The 25,626-nt window shown below is 38.6% G+C and overlaps 10 non-coding genes across 10 annotated transcripts; all 10 read right to left on the reverse strand.

The window, feature by feature from the left end:
* Positions 1–1,790: 1,790 nt before the first annotated feature.
* Positions 1,791–1,863, reverse strand: TRNAA-AGC (transfer RNA alanine (anticodon AGC)). The gene has a single exon. It is a non-coding gene; the product is annotated as a tRNA-Ala (tRNA).
* Positions 1,864–3,725: 1,862 nt separating this feature from the next.
* Positions 3,726–3,798, reverse strand: TRNAA-AGC (transfer RNA alanine (anticodon AGC)). The gene has a single exon. It is a non-coding gene; the product is annotated as a tRNA-Ala (tRNA).
* A 1,887-nt stretch (positions 3,799–5,685) lies between these two features.
* Positions 5,686–5,758, reverse strand: TRNAA-AGC (transfer RNA alanine (anticodon AGC)). Its single transcript has one exon. It is a non-coding gene; the product is annotated as a tRNA-Ala (tRNA).
* A 2,171-nt stretch (positions 5,759–7,929) lies between these two features.
* Positions 7,930–8,002, reverse strand: TRNAA-AGC (transfer RNA alanine (anticodon AGC)). The gene has a single exon. It is a non-coding gene; the product is annotated as a tRNA-Ala (tRNA).
* Positions 8,003–11,498: 3,496 nt separating this feature from the next.
* Positions 11,499–11,571, reverse strand: TRNAA-UGC (transfer RNA alanine (anticodon UGC)). Its single transcript has one exon. It is a non-coding gene; the product is annotated as a tRNA-Ala (tRNA).
* Positions 11,572–11,849: 278 nt separating this feature from the next.
* On the reverse strand, positions 11,850–11,922 carry TRNAA-AGC (transfer RNA alanine (anticodon AGC)). Its single transcript has one exon. It is a non-coding gene; the product is annotated as a tRNA-Ala (tRNA).
* Positions 11,923–12,200: 278 nt separating this feature from the next.
* TRNAA-AGC (transfer RNA alanine (anticodon AGC)) lies at positions 12,201–12,273 on the reverse strand. Its single transcript has one exon. It is a non-coding gene; the product is annotated as a tRNA-Ala (tRNA).
* A 1,508-nt stretch (positions 12,274–13,781) lies between these two features.
* Positions 13,782–13,854, reverse strand: TRNAA-UGC (transfer RNA alanine (anticodon UGC)). The gene has a single exon. It is a non-coding gene; the product is annotated as a tRNA-Ala (tRNA).
* A 278-nt stretch (positions 13,855–14,132) lies between these two features.
* Positions 14,133–14,205, reverse strand: TRNAA-AGC (transfer RNA alanine (anticodon AGC)). The gene has a single exon. It is a non-coding gene; the product is annotated as a tRNA-Ala (tRNA).
* Positions 14,206–21,596: 7,391 nt separating this feature from the next.
* TRNAA-UGC (transfer RNA alanine (anticodon UGC)) lies at positions 21,597–21,669 on the reverse strand. The gene has a single exon. It is a non-coding gene; the product is annotated as a tRNA-Ala (tRNA).
* Between the last annotated feature and the right edge of the window lie 3,957 nt (positions 21,670–25,626).

The following is a 25,626-nucleotide window of genomic DNA, read 5'->3' on the forward strand; positions in this document are numbered from 1 at the left end:
ATGAAACCAAGAAAACACTTGAAAAGCACATGTAAAATCTGTGGGAAAGCATAAGGTCTATATAGTTTGTTTCCCTCCAATTTATTGCCAGCGTGTCATCATGAACCCATTATGGTGATGAAGACATCACGAAACCATTATGATGTCATCATGATGTCATCATGAACCCATTATGATGATGTCATCATGAACCCATTATGATGTTGTCATGATGATGTTATCCTGAACCCATTATGATGTCATCATGAACCCATTGTGATGATGTCATCATGAACCTATTATGATGTCATCATGAACCCATTATGATGTCATCATGAACCCATTATGATGATGAAGTCATCACGAACCCATTATGATGTCATCATGATGATGTCATCATGAACCTATTGTGATGATGTCATCATGAACCCATTATGATGTCATCACGATGATGTCATCACGAACACATTATGATGTCATCATGATGATGTCATCATGAACCCATTATGATGTCATCATGATGATGTCATCATGAACCGATTATGATGTCATCATGAACCCTTTATGATGATGAAGTCATCACGAACCCATTATGATGTCATCATGATGATGTCATCATGAACCTATTGTGATGATGTCATCATGAACCCACTATGATATCATCACGATGATGTCATCACGAACACATTATGATGTCATGATGATGTCATCACGGACCCATTCTGATGTCATCATGATGATGTCATCACGAACCCATTATGATGTCATCATGATGATGTCATCACGAACCCATTATGATGTCATCATGATGATGTCATCACGAACCCATTATGATGCTGTAATCATGATCCCACTATGATTTCGTCATGATGATGTCATCATGAACCCATTGTAATGAAGTCACCACGAACCCATTATGATGTCATCATGATGATGTAATCATGAACCCATTATGATGTCATCATGAACCCTTTATGATGATGTCATCACGAACCCTTCATGATGTCGTCATGATAATGTCATCATAAACCCATTATGATGATGAAGTCATCATGAACCCATTATGATGTCATCATGATGATGTCATCATGAACCCATTGTGATGATGTCATCATGAACCCATTAAGATATTGCCATGATGATGTCAGGGAAACATGATGAAACAGGGAAACAGTGTATTTGCTTCATGTAATGTACCATTAAGCTTGCTGCTTGTACTGCTCTAATTACACATGAAACCAAGAAAACACTTAGAGAACACGGTCATTGAACCAACTACCCCTCGCATGCTAAGCGAGCACACCACCATTTGATCTAAATCCCCTTTGTATTCTACAGTTATTCGTGAAGTTGAAAAATCTGTGGGAAAGCATAGGGTCTATATAGTTTGTTTCCCTCCAATTTATAGCCAGCGTTCAGCACAACATTATTGAAAATTTATAAAGTATAAACAAAGTAACTGGAGAACGCGGGCATCGATCCCGCTACCTCTCGCATGCAAAGCGAGCGCTCTACCATTTGAGCTAATTCCCCTACATAGAGTGGCATGTTTTAGGTGAAACACGGAAACAGTGTATTTGCTGCATGTAATGTACTGATGGGCTTGCTGCATGTACTGTTCTAATTACACATGAAACCAAGAAAACACTTGAAAAGCACATGAAAAGTCTGTGGGAAATCATAAGGTCTATATAGTTTGTTTCCCTCCAATTTATTGCCATCATAAGGTCTATATAGTTTGTTTCCCTCCAATTTATTGCCAGTGTTAAGCACAACATTATTGAAAATTTATAAAGTATAAATAAAGTAACTGGAGAATGCGGGCATCGATCCCGCTACCTCTCGCATGCTAAGCGAGCGCTCTACCATTTGAGCTAATTCCCCTACACTGAGTCCATTGTTTTAGGTGAAACAGGGAAACAGTGTATTTGCTGCATGCAATGTACTGATGGGCTTACTGCATGTACTGCCCAAATTACACATGAAACCAAGAAAACACTTGAAAAGCACATGTAAAATCTGTGGGAAAGCATAAGGTCTATATAGTTTGTTTCCCTCCAATTTATTGCCAGCGTGTCATCATGAACCCATTATGGTGATGAAGACATCACGAACCCATTATGATGTCATCATGATGTCATCATGAACCCATTATGATGATGTCATCATGAACCCATTATGATGTTGTCATGATGATGTTATCCTGAACCCATTATGATGTCATCATGAACCCATTGTGATGATGCCATTATGAACCTATTATGATGTCATCATGAACCCATTATGATGTCATCATGAACCCATTATGATGATGAAGTCATCACGAACCCATTATGATGTCATCATGATGATGTCATCATGAACCTATTGTGATGATGTCATCATGAACCCATTATGATGTCATCACGATGATGTAATCACGAGCACATTATGATGTCATCATGATGATGTCATCATGAACCCATTATGATGTCATCATGATGATGTCATCATGAACCGATTATGATGTCATCATGAACCCTTTATGATGATGAAGTCATCACGAACCCATTATGATGTCATCATGATGATGTCATCATGAACCTATTGTGATGATGTCATCATGAACCCACTATGATATCATCACGATGATGTCATCACGAACACATTATGATGTCATGATGATGTCATCACGGACCCATTATGATGTCATCATGATGATGTCATCACGAACCCATTATGATGTCATCATGATGATGTCATCACGAACCCATTATGATGTCATCATGATGATGTCATCACGAACCCATTATGATGCTGTAATCATGATCCCACTATGATTTCGTCATGATGATGTCATCATGAACCCATTGTAATGAAGTCACCACGAACCCATTATGATGTCATCATGATGATGTCATCATGAACCCATTATGATGTCATCATGAACCCTTTATGATGATGTCATCACGAACCCTTCATGATGTCGTCATGATAATGTCATCATAAACCCATTATGATGATGAAGTCATCATGAACCCATTATGATGTCATCATGATGATGTCATCATGAACCCATTAAGATATTGCCATGATGATGTCAGGGAAACATGATGAAACAGGGAAACAGTGTATTTGCTTCATGTAATGTACCATTAAGCTTGCTGCTTGTACTGCTCTAATTACACATGAAACCAAGAAAACACTTAGAGAACACGGTCATTGAACCAACTACCCCTCGCATGCTAAGCGAGCACACCACCATTTGAACTAAATCCCCTTTGTATTCTACAGTTATTCGTGAAGTTGAAAAATCTGTGGGAAAGCATAGGGTCTATATAGTTTGTTTCCCTCCAATTTATAGCCAGCGTTCAGCACAACATTATTGAAAATTTATAAAGTAGAAACAAAGTAACTGGAGAACGCGGGCATCGATCCCGCTACCTCTCGCATGCAAAGCGAGCGCTCTACCATTTGAGCTGATTCCCCTACATAGAGTGGCATGTTTTAGGTGAAACAGGGAAACAGTGTATTTGCTGCATGTAATGTACTGATGGGCTTGCTGCATGTACTGTTCTAATTACACATGAAACCAAGAAAACACTTGAAAAGCACATGAAAAGTCTGTGGGAAATCATAAGGTCTATATAGTTTGTTTCCCTCCAATTTATTGCCATCATAAGGTCTATATAGTTTGTTTCCCTCCAATTTATTGCCAGTGTTAAGCACAACATTATTGAAAATTTATAAAGTATAAATAAAGTAACTGGAGAATGCGGGCATCGATCCCGCTACCTCTCGCATGCTAAGCGAGCGCTCTACCATTTGAGCTAATTCCCCTACACTGAGTCCATTGTTTTAGGTGAAACAGGGAAACAGTGTATTTGCTGCATGCAATGTACTGATGGGCTTACTGCATGTACTGCCCAAATTACACATGAAACCAAGAAAACACTTGAAAAGCACATGTAAAATCTGTGGGAAAGCATAAGGTCTATATAGTTTGTTTCCCTCCAATTTATTGCCAGCGTGTCATCATGAACCCATTATGGTGATGAAGACATCACGAACCCATTATGATGTCATCATGATGTCATCATGAACCCATTATGATGATGTCATCATGAACCCATTATGATGTTGTCATGATTATGTTATCCTGAACCCATTATGATGTCATCATGAACCCATTGTGATGATGCCATTATGAACCTATTATGATGTAATCATGAACCCATTATGATGTCATCATGAACCCATTATGATGAAGAAGTCATCACGAACCCATTATGATGTCATCATGATGATGTCATCATGAACCTATTGTGATGATGTCATCATGAACCCATTATGATGTCATCACGATGATGTAATCACGAACACATTATGATGTCATCATGATGATGTCATCATGAACCCATTATGATGTCATCATGATGATGTCATCATGAACCGATTATCATGTCATCATGAACCCTTTATGATGATGAAGTCATCACGAACCCATTATGATGTCATCATGATGATGTCATCATGAACCTATTGTGATGATGTCATCATGAACCCACTATGATATCATCACGATGATGTCATCACGAACACATTATGATGTCATGATGATGTCATCACGGACCCATTCTGATGTCATCATGATGATGTCATCACGAACCCATTATGATGTCATCATGATGATGTCATCACGAACCCATTATGATGTCATCATGATGATGTCATCACGAACCCATTATGATGCTGTAATCATGATCCCACTATGATTTCGTCATGATGATGTCATCATGAACCCATTGTAATGAAGTCACCACGAACCCATTATGATGTCATCATGATGATGTCATCATGAACCCATTATGATGTCATCATGAACCCTTTATGATGATGTCATCACGAACCCTTCATGATGTCGTCATGATAATGTCATCATAAACCCATTATGATGATGAAGTCATCATGAACCCATTATGATGTCATCATGATGATGTCATCATGAACCCATTGTGATGATGTCATCATGAACCCATTATGATATTGCCATGATGATGTCAGGGAAACATGATGAAACAGGGAAACAGTGTATTTGCTTCATGTAATGTACCATTAAGCTTGCTGCTTGTACTGCTCTAATTACACATGAAACCAAGAAAACACTTAGAGAACACGGTCATTGAACCAACTACCCCTCGCATGCTAAGCGAGCACACCACCATTTGAACTAAATCCCCTTTGTATTCTACAGTTATTCGTGAAGTTGAAAAATCTGTGGGAAAGCATAGGGTCTATATAGTTTGTTTCCCTCCAATTTATAGCCAGCGTTCAGCACAACATTATTGAAAATTTATAAAGTATAAATAAAGTAACTGGAGAACGCGGGCATCGATCCCGCTACCTCTCGCATGCTAAGCGAGCGCTCTACCATTTGAGCTAATTCCCCTACATAGAGTGGCATGTTTTAGGTGAAACAGGGAAACAGTGTATTTGCTGCATGTAATGTACTGATGGGCTTGCTGCATGTACTGTTCTAATTACACATGAAACCAAGAAAACACTTGAAAAGCACATGAAAAGTGTGTGAGAAATCATAAGGTCTATATAGTTTGTTTCCCTCCAATTTATTGCCATCATAAGGTCTATATAGTTTGTTTCCCTCCAATTTATTGCCAGCGTTAAGCACAACATTATTGAAAATTTATAAAGTATAAATAAAGAAACTGGAGAATGCGGGCATCGATCCCGCTACCTCTCGCATGCTAAGCGAGCGCTCTACCATTTGAGCTAATTCCCCTACATAGAGTGGCATGTTTTAGGTGAAACAGGGAAACAGTGTATTTGCTGCATGTAATGTACTGATGGGCTTGCTGCATGTACTGTTCTAATTACACATGAAACCAAGAAAACACTTGAAAAGCACATGAAAAATCTGTGGGAAATCATAAGGTCTATATAGTTTGTTTCCCTCCAATTTATTGCCAGCATACGGTCTATATAGTTTGTTTCCCTCCAATTTATTGCCAGCGTTAAGCACAACATTATTGAAAATTTATAAAGTATAAATAAAGTAACTGGAGAATGCGGGCATCGATTCCGCTACCTCTCGCATGCTAAGCGAGCGCTCTACCATTTGAGCTAATTCCCCTACACTGAGTACATTGTTTTAGGTGAAACAGGGAAACAGTGTATTTGCTGCATGCAATGTACTGATGGGCTTACTGCATGTACTGCCCAAATTACACATGAAACCAAGAAAACACTTGAAAAGCACATGTAAAATCTGTGGGAAAGCATAAGGTCTATATAGTTTGTTTCCCTCCAATTTATTGCCAGCGTGTCATCATGAACCCATTCTGGTGATGAAGACATCACGAACCCATTATGATGTCATCATGATGTCATCATGAACCCATTATGATGATGTCATCATGAACCCATTATGATGTTGTCATGATGATGTTATCCTGAACCCATTATGATGTCATCATGAACCCATTGTGATGATGCCATTATGAACCTATTATGATGTCATCATGAACCCATTATGATGTCATCATGAACCCATTATGATGATGAAGTCATCACGAACCCATTATGATGTCATCATGATGATGTCATCATGAACCTATTGTGATGATGTCATCATGAACCCATTATGATGTCATCACGATGATGTCATCACGAACACATTATGATGTCATCATGATCATGTCATCATGAACCCATTATGATGTCATCATGATGATGTCATCATGAACCGATTATGATGTCATCATGAACCCTTTATGATGATGAAGTCATCACGAACCCATTATGATGTCATCATGATGATGTCATCATGAACCTATTGTGATGATGTCATCATGAACCCACTATGATATCATCACGATGATGTCATCACGAACACATTATGATGTCATGATGATGTCATCACGGACCCATTATGATGTCATCATGATGATGTCATCACGAACCCATTATGATGTCATCATGATGATGTCATCACGAACCCATTATGATGTCATCATGATGATGTCATCACGAACCCATTATGATGCTGTAATCATGATCCCACTATGATTTCGTCATGATGATGTCATCATGAACCCATTGTAATGAAGTCACCACGAACCCATTATGATGTCATCATGATGATGTCATCATGAACCCATTATGATGTCATCATGAACCCTTTATGATGATGTCATCACGAACCCTTCATGATGTCGTCATGATAATGTCATCATAAACCCATTATGATGATGAAGTCATCATGAACCCATTATGATGTCATCATGATGATGTCATCATGAACCCATTAAGATATTGCCATGATGATGTCAGGGAAACATGATGAAACAGGGAAACAGTGTATTTGCTTCATGTAATGTACCATTAAGCTTGCTGCTTGTACTGCTCTAATTACACATGAAACCAAGAAAACACTTAGAGAACACGGTCATTGAACCAACTACCCCTCGCATGCTAAGCGAGCACACCACCATTTGAACTAAATCCCCTTTGTATTCTACAGTTATTCGTGAAGTTGAAAAATCTGTGGGAAAGCATAGGGTCTATATAGTTTGTTTCCCTCCAATTTATAGCCAGCGTTCAGCACAACATTATTGAAAATTTATAAAGTAGAAACAAAGTAACTGGAGAACGCGGGCATCGATCCCGCTACCTCTCGCATGCAAAGCGAGTGCTCTACCATTTGAGCTGATTCCCCTACATAGAGCGGCATGTTTTAGGTGAAACAGGGAAACAGTGTATTTGCTGCATGTAATGTACTGATGGGCTTGCTGCATGTACTGTTCTAATTACACATGAAACCAAGAAAACACTTGAAAAGCACATGAAAAGTCTGTGGGAAATCATAAGGTCTATATAGTTTGTTTCCCTCCAATTTATTGCCAGTGTTAAGCACAACATTATTGAAAATTTATAAAGTATAAATAAAGTAACTGGAGAATGCGGGCATCGATCCCGCTACCTCTCGCATGCTAAGCGAGCGCTCTACCATTTGAGCTAATTCCCCTACACTGAGTCCATTGTTTTAGGTGAAACAGGGAAACAGTGTATTTGCTGCATGCAATGTACTGATGGGCTTACTGCATGTACTGCCCAAATTACACATGAAACCAAGAAAACACTTGAAAAGCACATGTAAAATCTGTGGGAAAGCATAAGGTCTATATAGTTTGTTTCCCTCCAATTTATTGCCAGCGTGTCATCATGAACCCATTATGGTGATGAAGACATCACGAACCCATTATGATGTCATCATGATGTCATCATGAACCCATTATGATGATGTCATCATGAACCCATTATGATGTTGTCATGATGATGTTATCCTGAACCCATTATGATGTCATCATGAACCCATTGTGATGATGCCATTATGAACCTATTATGATGTAATCATGAACCCATTATGATGTCATCATGAACCCATTATGATGAAGAAGTCATCACGAACCCATTATGATGTCATCATGATGATGTCATCATGAACCTATTGTGATGATGTCATCATGAACCCATTATGATGTCATCACGATGATGTAATCACGAACACATTATGATGTCATCATGATGATGTCATCATGAACCCATTATGATGTCATCATGATGATGTCATCATGAACCGATTATGATGTCATCATGAACCCTTTATGATGATGAAGTCATCACGAACCCATTATGATGTCATCATGATGATGTCATCATGAACCTATTGTGATGATGTCATCATGAACCCACTATGATATCATCACGATGATGTCATCACGAACACATTATGATGTCATGATGATGTCATCACGGACCCATTATGATGTCATCATGATGATGTCATCACGAACCCATTATGATGTCATCATGATGATGTCATCACGAACCCATTATGATGTCATCATGACGATGTCATCACGAACCCATTATGATGCTGTAATCATGATCCCACTATGATTTCGTCATGATGATGTCATCATGAACCCATTGTAATAAAGTCACCACGAACCCATTATGATGTCATCATGATGATGTCATCATGAACCCATTATGATGTCATCATGAACCCTTTATGATGATGTCATCACGAACCCTTCATGATGTCATCATGATAATGTCATCATAAACCCATTATGATGATGAAGTCATCATGAACCCATTATGATGTCATCATGATGATGTCATCATGAACCAATTGTGATGATGTCATCATGAACCCATTATGATCTTGCCATGATGATGTCAGGGAAACATGATGAAACAGGGAAACAGTGTATTTGCTTCATGTAATGTACCATTAAGCTTGCTGCTTGTACTGCTCTAATTACACATGAAACCAAGAAAACACTTAGAGAACACGGTCATTGAACCAACTACCCCTTGCATGCTAAGCGAGCACACCACCATTTGAACTAAATTCCCTTTGTATTCTACAGTTATTCGTGAAGTTGAAAAATCTGTGGGAAAGCATAGGGTCTATATAGTTTGTTTCCCTCCAATTTATAGCCAGCGTTCAGCACAACATTATTGAAAATTTATGAAGTATAAATAAAGTAACTGGAGAATGCGGGCATCGATCCCGCTATCTCTCGCATGCAAAGCGAGCGCTCTACCGTTTGAGCTAATTCCCCTACATGGAGTGGCCTGTTTTAGGTGAAACAGGGAAACAGTGTATTTGCTGCATGTAATGTACTGATGGGCTTGCTGCATGTACTGTTCTAATTACACATGAAACCAAGAAAACACTTGAAAAGCACATGAAAAATCTGTGGGAAATCATAAGGTCTATATAGTTTGTTTCCCTCCAATTTATTGCCAGCATACGGTCTATATAGTTTGTTTCCCTCCAATTTATTGCCAGCGTTAAGCACAACATTATTGAAAATTTATAAAGTATAAATAAAGCAACTGGAGAACGCGGGCATCGATCCTGCTACCTCTCGCATGCAAAGCGAGCGCTCTACCGTTTGAGCTAATTCCCCTACACTGAGTTCATTGTTTTAGGTGAAACAGGGAAACAGTGTATTTGCTGCATGCAATGTACTGATGGGCTTACTGCATGTACTGCCCAAATTACACATGAAACCAAGAAAACACTTGAAAAGCACATGTAAAATCTGTGGGAAAGCATAAGGTCTATATAGTTTGTTTCCCTCCAATTTATTGCCAGCGTGTCATCATGAACCCATTATGGTGATGAAGACATCACGAACCCATTATGATGTCATCATGATGTCATCATGAACCCATTATGATGATGTCATCATGAACCCATTATGATGTTGTCATGATGATGTTATCCTGAACCCATTATGATTTCATCATGAACCCATTGTGATGATGTCATCATGAACCTATTATGATGTCATCATGAACCCATTATGATGTCATCATGAACCCATTATGATGATGAAGTCATCACGAACCCATTATGATGTCATCATGATGATGTCATCATGAACCTATTGTGATGATGTCATCATGAACCCATTATGATGTCATCACGATGATGTCATCACGAACACATTATGATGTCATCATGATGATGTCATCATGAACCCATTATGATGTCATCATGATGATGTCATCATGAACCGATTATGATGTCATCATGAACCCTTTATGATGATGAAGTCATCATGAACCCATTACGATGTCATCATGATGATGTCATCATGAACCTATTGTGATGATGTCATCATGAACCCACTATGATATCATCACGATGATGTCATCACGAACACATTATGATGTCATGATGATGTCATCACGGACCCATTATGATGTCATCATGATTATGTCATCACGAATCCATTATGATGTCATCATGATGATGTCATCACGAACCCATTATGATGTCATCATGATGATGTCATCACGAACCCATTATGATGCTGTTATCATGATCCCACTATGATTTCGTCATGATGATGTCATCATGAACCCATTGTAATGAAGTCCCCACGAACCCATTATGATGTCATCATGATGATGTCATCATGAACCCATTATGATGTCATCATGAACCCTTTATGATGATGTCATCACGAACCCTTCATGATGTCGTCATGATAATGTCATCATAAACCCATTATGATGATGAAGTCATCATGAACCCATTATGATGTCATCATGATGATGTCATCATGAACCCATTGTGATGATGTCATCATGAACCCATTATGATCTTGCCATGATGATGTCAGGGAAACATGATGAAACAGGGAAACAGTGTATTTGATTCATGTAATGTACCATTAAGCTTGCTGCTTGTACTGCTCTAATTACACATGAAACCAAGAAAACACTTAGAGAACACGGTCATTGAACCAACTACCCCTCGCATGCTAAGCGAGCACACCACCATTTGAACTAAATTCCCTTTGTATTCTACAGTTATTCGTGAAGTTGAAAAATCTGTGGGAAAGCATAGGGTCTATATAGTTTGTTTCCCTCCAATTTATAGCCAGCGTTCAGCACAACATTATTGAAAATTTATGAAGTATAAATAAAGTAACTGGAGAATGCGGGCATCGATCCCGCTACCTCTCGCATGCAAAGCGAGCGCTCTACCGTTTGAGCTAATTCCCCTACATAGAGTGGCATGTTTTAGGTGAAACAGGGAAACAGTGTATTTGCTGCATGTAATGTACTGATGGGCTTGCTGCATGTACTGTTCTAATTACACATGAAACCAAGAAAACACTTGAAAAGCACATGAAAAGTCTGTGGGAAATCATAAGGTCTATATAGTTTGTTTCCCTCCAATTTATTGCCATCATAAGGTCTATATAGTTTGTTTCCCTCCAATTTATTGCCAGTGTTAAGCACAACATTATTGAAAATTTATAAAGTATAAATAAAGTAACTGGAGAATGCGGGCATCGATCCCGCTACCTCTCGCATGCTAAGCGAGCGCTCTACCATTTGAGCTAATTCCCCTACGTAGTGTGGCATGTTTTAGGTAAAACAGGGAAACAGTGTATTTGCTGCATGTAATGTACTGATGGGCTTGCTGCATGTACTGTTCTAATTACACATGAAACCAAGAAAACACTTGAAAAGCACATGAAAAATCTGTGGGAAATCATAAGGTCTATATAGTTTGTTTCCCTCCAATTTATTGCCAGCATACGGTCTATATAGTTCGTTTCCCTCCAATTTATTGCCAGCGTTAAGCACAACATTATTGAAAATTTATAAAGTATAAATAAAGTAACTGGAGAATGCGGGCATCGATCCCGCTACCTCTCGCATGCTAAGCGAGCGCTCTACCATTTGAGCTAATTCCCCTACACTGAGTCCATTGTTTTAGGTGAAACAGGGAAACAGTGTATTTGCTGCATGCAATGTACTGATGGGCTTACTGCATGTACTGCCCAAATTACACATGAAACCAAGAAAACACTTGAAAAGCACATGTAAAATCTGTGGGAAAGCATAAGGTCTATATAGTTTGTTTCCCTCCAATTTATTGCCAGCGTGTCATCATGAACCCATTATGGTGATGAAGACATCACGAACCCATTATGATGTCATCATGATGTCATCATGAACCCATTATGATGATGTCATCATGAACCCATTATGATGTTGTCATGATGATGTTATCCTGAACCCATTATGATGTCATCATGAACCCATTGTGATGATGCCATTATGAACCTATTATGATGTCATCATGAACCCATTATGATGTCATCATGAACCCATTATGATGATGAAGTCATCACGAACCCATTATGATGTCATCATGATGATGTCATCATGAACCTATTGTGATGATGTCATCATGATCCCATTATGATGTCATCACGATGATGTCATCACGAACACATTATGATGTCATCATGATCATGTCATCATGAACCCATTATGATGTCATCATGATGATGTCATCATGAACCGATTATGATGTCATCATGAACCCTTTATGATGATGAAGTCATCACGAACCCATTATGATGTCATCATGATGATGTCATCATGAACCTATTGTGATGATGTCATCATGAACCCACTATGATATCATCACGATGATGTCATCACGAACACATTATGATGTCATGATGATGTCATCACGGACCCATTCTGATGTCATCATGATGATGTCATCACGAACCCATTATGATGTCATCATGATGATGTCATCACGAACCCATTATGATGTCATCATGATGATGTCATCACGAACCCATTATGATGCTGTAATCATGATCCCACTATGATTTCGTCATGATGATGTCATCATGAACCCATTGTAATGAAGTCACCACGAACCCATTATGATGTCATCATGATGATGTCATCATGAACCCATTATGATGTCATCATGAACCCTTTATGATGATGTCATCACGAACCCTTCATGATGTCGTCATGATAATGTCATCATGAACCCATTATGATGTCATCATGATGATGTCATCATGAACCCATTGTGATGATGTCATCATGAACCCATTATGATCTTGCCATGATGATGTCAGGGAAACATGATGAAACAGGGAAACAGTGTATTTGATTCATGTAATGTACCATTAAGCTTGCTGCTTGTACTGCTCTAATTACACATGAAACCAAGAAAACACTTAGAGAACACGGTCATTGAACCAACTACCCCTCGCATGCTAAGCGAGCACACCACCATTTGAACTAAATTCCCTTTGTATTCTACAGTTATTCGTGAAGTTGAAAAATCTGTGGGAAAGCATAGGGTCTATATAGTTTGTTTCCCTCCAATTTATAGCCAGCGTTCAGCACAACATTATTGAAAATTTATGAAGTATAAATAAAGTAACTGGAGAATGCGGGCATCGATCCCGCTACCTCTCGCATGCAAAGCGAGCGCTCTACCGTTTGAGCTAATTCCCCTACATAGAGTGGCATGTTTTAGGTGAAACAGGGAAACAGTGTATTTGCTGCATGTAATGTACTGATGGGCTTGCTGCATGTACTGTTCTAATTACACATGAAACCAAGAAAACACTTGAAAAGCACATGAAAAGTCTGTGGGAAATCATAAGGTCTATATAGTTTGTTTCCCTCCAATTTATTGCCATCATAAGGTCTATATAGTTTGTTTCCCTCCAATTTATTGCCAGTGTTAAGCACAACATTATTGAAAATTTATAAAGTATAAATAAAGTAACTGGAGAATGCGGGCATCGATCCCGCTACCTCTCGCATGCTAAGCGAGCGCTCTACCATTTGAGCTAATTCCCCTACATAGTGTGGCATGTTTTAGGTGAAACAGGGAAACAGTGTATTTGCTGCATGTAATGTACTGATGGGCTTGCTGCATGTACTGTTCTAATTACACATGAAACCAAGAAAACACTTGAAAAGCACATGAAAAATCTGTGGGAAATCATAAGGTCTATATAGTTTGTTTCCCTCCAATTTATTGCCAGCATACGGTCTATATAGTTCGTTTCCCTCCAATTTATTGCCAGCGTTAAGCACAACATTATTGAAAATTTATAAAGTATAAATAAAGTAACTGGAGAACGCAGGCATCGATCCCGCTACCTCTCGCATGCTAAGCGAGCGCTCTACCATTTGAGCTAATTCCCCTACACTGAGTCCATTGTTTTAGGTGAAACAGGGAAACAGTGTATTTGCTGCATGCAATGTACTGATGGGCTTACTGCATGTACTGCCCAAATTACACATGAAACCAAGAAAACACTTGAAAAGCACATGTAAAATCTGTGGGAAAGCATAAGGTCTATATAGTTTGTTTCCCTCCAATTTATTGCCAGCGTGTCATCATGAACCCATTATGGTGATGAAGACATCACGAACCCATTATGATGTCATCATGATGTCATCATGAACCCATTATGATGATGTCATCATGAACCCATTATGATGTTGTCATGATGATGTTATCCTGAACCCATTATGATGTCATCATGAACCCATTGTGATGATGCCATTATGAACCTATTATGATGTAATCATGAACCCATTATGATGTCATCATGAACCCATTATGATGAAGAAGTCATCACGAACCCATTATGATGTCATCATGATGATGTCATCATGAACCTATTGTGATGATGTCATCATGAACCCATTATGATGTCATCACGATGATGTAATCACAAACACATTATGATGTCATCATGATGATGTCATCATGAACCCATTATGATGTCATCATGATGATGTCATCATGAACCCATTATGATGTCATCATGAACCCTTTATGATGATGAAGTCATCACGAACCCATTATGATGTCATCATGATGATGTCATCATGAACCTATTGTGATGATGTCATCATGAACCCACTATGATATCATCACGATGATGTCATCACGAACACATTATGATGTCATGATGATGTCATCACGGACCCATTATGATGTCATCATGATGATGTCATCACGAACCCATTATGATGTCATCATGATGATGTCATCACGAACCCATTATGATGTCATCATGACGATGTCATCACGAACCCATTATGATGCTGTAATCATGATCCCACTATGATTTCGTCATGATGATGTCATCATGAACCCATTGTAATAAAGTCACCACGAACCCATTATGATGTCATCATGATGATGTCATCATGAACCCATTATGATGTCATCATGAACCCTTTATGATGATGTCATCACGAACCCTTCATGATGTCGTCATGATAATGTCATCATAAACCCATTATGATGATGAAGTCATCATGAACCCATTATGATGTCATCATGATGATGTCATCATGAACCAATTGTGATGATGTCATCATGAACCCATTATGATCTTGCCATGATGATGTCAGGGAAACATGATGAAACAGGGAAACAGTGTATTTGCTTCATGTAATGTACCATTAAGCTTGCTGCTTGTACTGCTCTAATTACACATGAAACCAAGAAAACACTTAGAGAACACGGTCATTGAACCAACTACCCCTCGCATGCTAAGCGAGCACACCACCATTTGAACTAAATTCCCTTTGTATTCTACAGTTATTCGTGAAGTTGAAAAATCTGTGGGAAAGCATAGGGTCTATATAGTTTGTTTCCCTCCAATTTATAGCCAGCGTTCAGCACAACATTATTGAAAATTTATGAAGTATAAATAAAGTAACTGGAGAATGCGGGCATCGATCCCGCTACCTCTCGCATGCAAAGCGAGCGCTCTACTGTTTGAGCTAATTCCCCTACATAGAGTGGCCTGTTTTAGGTGAAACAGGGAAACAGTGTATTTGCTGCATGTAATGTACTGATGGGCTTGCTGCATGTACTGTTCTAATTACACATGAAACCAAGAAAACACTTGAAAAGCACATGAAAAATCTGTGGGAAATCATAAGGTCTATATAGTTTGTTTCCCTCCAATTTATTGCCAGCATACGGTCTATATAGTTTGTTTCCCTCCAATTTATTGCCAGCGTTAAGCACAACATTATTGAAAATTTATAAAGTATAAATAAAGCAACTGGAGAACGCGGGCATCGATCCCGCTACCTCTCCCATGCAAAGCGAGCGCTCTACCGTTTGAGCTAATTCCCCTACACTGAGTTCATTGTTTTAGGTGAAACAGGGAAACAGTGTATTTGCTGCATGCAATGTACTGATGGGCTTACTGCATGTACTGCCCAAATTACACATGAAACCAAGAAAACACTTGAAAAGCACATGTAAAATCTGTGGGAAAGCATAAGGTCTATATAGTTTGTTTCCCTCCAATTTATTGCCAGCGTGTCATCATGAACCCATTATGGTGATGAAGACATCACGAACCCATTATGATGTCATCATGATGTCATCATGAACCCATTATGATGATGTCATCATGAACCCATTATGATGTTGTCATGATGATGTTATCCTGAACCCATTATGATTTCATCATGAACCCATTGTGATGATGTCATCATGAACCTATTATGATGTCATCATGAACCCATTATGATGTCATCATGAACCCATTATGATGATGAAGTCATCACGAACCCATTATGATGTCATCATGATGATGTCATCATGAACCTATTGTGATGATGTCATCATGAACCCATTATGATGTCATCACGATGATGTCATCACGAACACATTATGATGTCATCATGATGATGTCATCATGAACCCATTATGATGTCATCATGATGATGTCATCATGAACCGATTATGATGTCATCATGAACCCTTTATGATGATGAAGTCATCACGAACCCATTATGATGTCATCATGATGATGTCATCATGAACCTATTGTGATGATGTCATCATGAACCCACTATGATATCATCACGATGATGTCATCACGAACACATTATGATGTCATGATGATGTCATCACGGACCCATTATGATGTCATCATGATGATGTCATCACGAACCCATTATGATGTCATCATGATGATGTCATCACGAACCCATTATGATGTCATCATGATGATGTCATCACGAACCCATTATGATGCTGTTATCATGATCCCACTATGATTTCGTCATGATGATGTCATCATGAACCCATTGTAATGAAGTCACCACGAACCCATTATGATGTCATCATGATGATGTCATCATGAACCCATTATGATGTCATCATGAACCCTTTATGATGATGTCATCACGAACCCTTCATGATGTCGTCATGATAATGTCATCATAAACCCATTATGATGATGAAGTCATCATGAACCCATTATGATGTCATCATGATGATGTCATCATGAACCCATTGTGATGATGTCATCATGAACCCATTATGATATTGCCATGATGATGTCAGGGAAACATGATGAAACAGGGAAACAGTGTATTTGCTTCATGTAATGTACCATTAAGCTTGCTGCTTGTACTGCTCTAATTACACATGAAACCAAGAAAACACTTAGAGAACACGGTCATTGAACCAACTACCCCTCGCATGCTAAGCGAGCACACCACCATTTGAACTAAATCCCCTTTGTATTCTACAGTTATTCGTGAAGTTGAAAAATCTGTGGGAAAGCATAGGGTCTATATAGTTTGTTTCCCTCCAATTTATTGCCAGCGTTAAGCACAACATTATTGAAAATTTATAAAGTATAAATAAAGTAACTGGAGAATGCGGGCATTGATCCCACTACCTCTCGCATGCGAAGCGAGCGCTCTACCATTTGAGCTAATTCCCCTACACTGAGTCCATTGTTTTAGGTCAAACAGGGAAACAGTGTATTTGCTGCATGTAATGTACTGATGGGCTTACTGCATGTACTGCTCAAATTACACATGAAACCAAGAAAACACTTGAAAAGCACATGTAAAATCTGTGGGAAAGCATAAGGTCTATATAGTTTGTTTCCCTCCAATTTATTGCCAGCGTGTCATCATGAACCCATTATGGTGATGAAGACATCACGAAACCATTATGATGTCATCATGATGTCATCATGAACCCATTATGATGATGTCATCATGAACCCATTATGATGTTGTCATGATGATGTTATCCTGAACCCATTATGATGTCATCATGAACCCATTGTGATGATGCCATTATGAACCTATTATGATGTCATCATGAACCCATTATGATGTCATCATGAACCCATTATGATGATGAAGTCATCACGAACCCATTATGATGTCATCATGATGATGTCATCATGAACCTATTGTGATGATGTCATCATGAACCCATTATGATGTCATCACGATGATGTAATCACGAACACATTATGATGTCATCATGATGATGTCATCATGAACCCATTATGATGTCATCATGATGATGTCATCATGAACCGATTATGATGTCATCATGAACCCTTTATGATGATGAAGTCATCACGAACCCATTATGATGTCATCATGATGATGTCATCATGAACCTATTGTGATGATGTCATCATGAACCCACTATGATATCATCACGATGATGTCATCACGAACACATTATGATGTCATGATGATGTCATCACGGACCCATTATGATGTCATCATGATGATGTCATCACGAACCCATTATGATGTCATCATGATGATGTCATCACGAACCCATTATGATGTCATCATGATGATGTCATCACGAACCCATTATGATGCTGTTATCATGATCCCACTATGATTTCGTCATGATGATGTCATCATGAACCCATTGTAATGAAGTCACCACGAACCCATTATGATGTCATCATGATGATGTCATCATGAACCCATTATGATGTCATCATGAACCCTTTATGATGATGTCATCACGAACCCTTCATGATGTCGTCATGATAATGTCATCATAAACCCATTATGATGATGAAGTCATCATGAACCCATTATGATGTCATCATGATGATGTCATCATGAACCCATTGTGATGATGTCATCATGAACCCATTATGATATTGCCATGATGATGTCAGGGAAACATGATGAAACAGGGAAACAGTGTATTTGCTTCATGTAATGTACCATTAAGCTTGCTGCTTGTACTGCTCTAATTACACATGAAACCAAGAAAACACTTAGAGAACACGGTCATTGAACCAACTACCCCTCGCATGCTAAGCGAGCACACCACCATTTGAACTAAATCCCCTTTGTATTCTACAGTTATTCGTGAAGTTGAAAAATCTGTGGGAAAGCATAGGGTCTATATAGTTTGTTTCCCTCCAATTTATTGCCAGCGTTAAGCACAACATTATTGAAAATTTATAAAGTATAAATAAAGTAACTGGAGAATGCGGGCATCGATCCCGCTACCTCTCGCATGCTAAGCGAGCGTTCTACCATTTGAGCTAATTCCCCTACATAGAGTGGCATGTTTTAGGTGAAACAGGGAAACAGTGTATTTGCTGCATGTAATGTACTGATGGGCTTGCTGCATGTACTGTTCTAATTACACATGAAACCAAGAAAACACTTGAAAAGCACATGAAAAATCTGTGGGAAATCATAAGGTCTATATAGTTTGTTTCCCTCCAATTTATTGCTAGCATACGGTCTATATAGTTTGTTTCCCTCCAATTTATTGCCAGCGTTAAGCACAACATTATTGAAAATTTATAAAGTATAAATAAAGTAACTGGAGAATGCGGGCATTGATCCCACTACCTCTCGCATGCGAAGCGAGCGCTCTACCATTTGAGCTAATTCCCCTACACTGAGTCCATTGTTTTAGGTCAAACAGGGAAACAGTGTATTTGCTGCATGTAATGTACTGATGGGCTTACTGCATGTACTGCTCAAATTACACATGAAACCAAGAAAACACTTGAAAAGCACATGTAAAATCTGTGGGAAAGCATAAGGTCTATATAGTTTGTTTCCCTCCAATTTATTGCCAGCGTGTCATCATGAACCCATTATGGTGATGAAGACATCACGAACCCATTATGATGTCATCATGATGTCATCATGAACCCATTATGATGATGTCATCATGAACCCATTATGATGTTGTCATGATGATGTTATCCTGAACCCATTATGATGTCATCATGAACCCATTGTGATGATGCCATTATGAACCTATTATGATGTCATCATAAACCCATTATGATGTCATCATGAACCCATTATGATGATGAAGTCATCACGAACCCATTATGATGTCATCATGATGATGTCATCATGAACCTATTGTGATGATGTCATCATGAACCCATTATGATGTCATCACGATGATGTAATCACGAGCACATTATGATGTCATCATGATGATGTCATCATGAACCCATTATGATGTCATCATGATGATGTCATCATGAACCGATTATGATGTCATCATGAACCCTTTATGATGATGAAGTCATCACGAACCCATTATGATGTCATCATGATGATGTCATCATGAACCTATTGTGATGATGTCATCATGAACCCACTATGATATCATCACGATGATGTCATCACGAACACATTATGATGTCATGATGATGTCATCACGGACCCATTCTGATGTCATCATGATGATGTCATCACGAACCCATTATGATGTCATCATGATGATGTCATCACGAACCCATTATGATGTCATCATGATGATGTCATCACGAACCCATTATGATGCTGTAATCATGATCCCACTATGATTTCGTCATGATGATGTCATCATGAACCCATTGTAATGAAGTCACCACGAACCCATTATGATGTCATCATGATGATGTCATCATGAACCCATTATGATGTCATCATGAACCCTTTATGATGATGTCATCACGAACCCTTCATGATGTCGTCATGATAATGTCATCATAAACCCATTATGATGATGAAGTCATCATGAACCCATTATGATGTCATCATGATGATGTCATCATGAACCCATTAAGATATTGCCATGATGATGTCAGGGAAACATGATGAAACAGGGAAACAGTGTATTTGATTCATGTAATGTACCATTAAGCTTGCTGCTTGTACTGCTCTAATTACACATGAAACCAAGAAAACACTTAGAGAACACGGTCATTGAACCAACTACCCCTCGCATGCTAAGCGAGCACACCACCATTTGAACTAAATTCCCTTTGTATTCTACAGTTATTCGTGAAGTTGAAAAATCTGTGGGAAAGCATAGGGTCTATATAGTTTGTTTCCCTCCAATTTATAGCCAGCGTTCAGCACAACATTATTGAAAATTTATGAAGTATAAATAAAGTAACTGGAGAATGCGGGCATCGATCCCGCTACCTCTCGCATGCAAAGCGAGCGCTCTACCGTTTGAGCTAATTCCCCTACATAGAGTGGCATGTTTTAGGTGAAACAGGGAAACAGTGTATTTGCTGCATGTAATGTACTGATGGGCTTGCTGCATGTACTGTTCTAATTACACATGAAACCAAGAAAACACTTGAAAAGCACATGAAAAGTCTGTGGGAAATCATAAGGTCTATATAGTTTGTTTCCCTCCAATTTATTGCCAGCATACGGTCTATATAGTTTGTTTCCCTCCAATTTATTGCCAGCGTTAAGCACAACATTATTGAAAATTTATAAAGTATAAATAAAGCAACTGGAGAACGCGGGCATCGATCCCGCTACCTCTCCCATGCAAAGCGAGCGCTCTACCGTTTGAGCTAATTCCCCTACACTGAGTTCATTGTTTTAGGTGAAACAGGGAAACAGTGTATTTGCTGCATGCAATGTACTGATGGGCTTACTGCATGTACTGCCCAAATTACACATGAAACCAAGAAAACACTTGAAAAGCACATGTAAAATCTGTGGGAAAGCATAAGGTCTATATAGTTTGTTTCCCTCCAATTTATTGCCAGCGTGTCATCATGAACCCATTATGGTGATGAAGACATCACGAACCCATTATGATGTCATCATGATGTCATCATGAACCCATTATGATGATGTCATCATGAACCCATTATGATGTTGTCATGATGATGTTATCCTGAACCCATTATGATTTCATCATGAACCCATTGTGATGATGTCATCATGAACCTATTATGATGTCATCATGAACCCATTATGATGTCATCATGAACCCATTATGATGATGAAGTCATCACGAACCCATTATGATGTCATCATGATGATGTCATCATGAACCTATTGTGATGATGTCATCATGAACCCATTATGATGTCATCACGATGATGTCATCACGAACACATTATGATGTCATCATGATGATGTCATCATGAACCCATTATGATGTCATCATGATGATGTCATCATGAACCGATTATGATGTCATCATGAACCCTTTATGATGATGAAGTCATCACGAACCCATTATGATGTCATCATGATGATGTCATCATGAACCTATTGTGATGATGTCATCATGAACCCACTATGATATCATCACGATGATGTCATCACGAACACATTATGATGTCATGATGATGTCATCACGGACCCATTATGATGTCATCATGATGATGTCATCACGAACCCATTATGATGTCATCATGATGATGTCATCACGAACCCATTATGATGTCATCATGATGATGTCATCACGAACCCATTATGATGCTGTTATCATGATCCCACTATGATTTCGTCATGATGATGTCATCATGAACCCATTGTAATGAAGTCACCACGAACCCATTATGATGTCATCATGATGATGTCATCATGAACCCATTATGATGTCATCATGAACCCTTTATGATGATGTCATCACGAACCCTTCATGATGTCGTCATGATAATGTCATCATAAACCCATTATGATGATGAAGTCATCATGAACCCATTATGATGTCATCATGATGATGTCATCATGAACCCATTGTGATGATGTCATCATGAACCCATTATGATATTGCCATGATGATGTCAGGGAAACATGATGAAACAGGGAAACAGTGTATTTGCTTCATGTAATGTACCATTAAGCTTGCTGCTTGTACTGCTCTAATTACACATGAAACCAAGAAAACACTTAGAGAACACGGTCATTGAACCAACTACCCCTCGCATGCTAAGCGAGCACACCACCATTTGAACTAAATCCCCTTTGTATTCTACAGTTATTCGTGAAGTTGAAAAATCTGTGGGAAAGCATAGGGTCTATATAGTTTGTTTCCCTCCAATGTATTGCCAGCGTTAAGCACAACATTATTGAAAATTTATAAAGTATAAATAAAGTAACTGAAGAATGCGGGCATTGATCCCACTACCTCTCGCATGCGAAGCGAGCGCTCTACCATTTGAGCTAATTCCCCTACACCGAGTCCATTGTTTTAGGTCAAACAGGGAAACAGTGTATTTGCTGCATGTAATGTACTGATGGGCTTACTGCATGTACTGCTCAAATTACACATGAAACCAAGAAAACACTTGAAAAGCACATGTAAAATCTGTGGGAAAGCATAAGGTCTATATAGTTTGTTTCCCTCCAATTTATTGCCAGCGTGTCATCATGAACCCATTATGGTGATGAAGACATCACGAAACCATTATGATGTCATCATGATGTCATCATGAACCCATTATGATGATGTCATCATGAACCCATTATGATGTTGTCATGATGATGTTATCCTGAACCCATTATGATGTCATCATGAACCCATTGTGATGATGCCATTATGAACCTATTATGATGTCATCATGAACCCATTATGATGTCATCATGAACCCATTATGATGATGAAGTCATCACGAACCCATTATGATGTCATCATGATGATGTCATCATGAACCTATTGTGATGATGTCATCATGAACCCATTATGATGTCATCACGATGATGTCATCACGAACACATTATGATGTCATCATGATGATGTCATCATGAACCCATTATGATGTCATCATGATGATGTCATCATGAACCGATTATGATGTCATCATGAACCCTTTATGATGATGAAGTCATCACGAACCCATTATGATGTCATCATGATGATGTCATCATGAACCTATTGTGATGATGTCATCATGAACCCACTATGATATCATCACGATGATGTCATCACGAACACATTATGATGTCATGATGATGTCATCACGGACCCATTATGATGTCATCATGATGATGTCATCACGAACCCATTATGATGTCATCATGATGATGTCATCACGAGCCCATTATGATGTCATCATGATGATGTCATCACGAACCCATTATGATGCTGTTATCATGATCCCACTATGATTTCGTCATGATGATGTCATCATGAACCCATTGTAATGAAGTCACCACGAACCCATTATGATGTCATCATGATGATGTCATCATGAACCCATTATGATGTCATCATGAACCCTTTATGATGATGTCATCACGAACCCTTCATGATGTCGTCATGATAATGTCATCATAAACCCATTATGATGATGAAGTCATCATGAACACATTATGATGTCATCATGATGATGTCATCATGAACCCATTGTGATGATGTCATCATGAACCCATTATGATATTGCCATGATGATGTCAGGGAAACATGATGAAACAGGGAAACAGTGTATTTGCTTCATGTAATGTACCATTAAGCTTGCTGCTTGTACTGCTCTAATTACACATGAAACCAAGAAAACACTTAGAGAACACGGTCATTGAACCAACTACCCCTCGCATGCTAAGCGAGCACACCACCATTTGAACTAAATCCCCTTTGTATTCTACAGTTATTCGTGAAGTTGAAAAATCTGTGGGAAAGCATAGGGTCTATATAGTTTGTTTCCCTCCAATTTATTGCCAGCGTTAAGCACAACATTATTGAAAATTTATAAAGTATAAATAAAGTAACTGGAGAATGCGGGCATCGATCCCGCTACCTCTCGCATGCTAAGCGAGCGTTCTACCATTTGAGCTAATTCCCCTACATAGAGTGGCATGTTTTAGGTGAAACAGGGAAACAGTGTATTTGCTGCATGTAATGTACTGATGGGCTTGCTGCATGTACTGTTCTAATTACACATGAAACCAAGAAAACACTTGAAAAGCACATGAAAAATCTGTGGGAAATCATAAGGTCTATATAGTTTGTTTCCCTCCAATTTATTGCTAGCATACGGTCTATATAGTTTGTTTCCCTCCAATTTATTGCCAGCGTTAAGCACAACATTATTGAAAATTTATAAAGTATAAATAAAGTAACTGGAGAATGCGGACATTGATCCCACTACCTCTCGCATGCGAAGCGAGCGCTCTACCATTTGAGCTAATTCCCCTACACTGAGTCCATTGTTTTAGGTCAAACAGGGAAAC

This window comes from Spea bombifrons, chromosome 5 (assembly GCF_027358695.1).
Source record: "Spea bombifrons isolate aSpeBom1 chromosome 5, aSpeBom1.2.pri, whole genome shotgun sequence".
Classification (NCBI taxonomy): Eukaryota; Metazoa; Chordata; class Amphibia; order Anura; family Pelobatidae; genus Spea; species Spea bombifrons.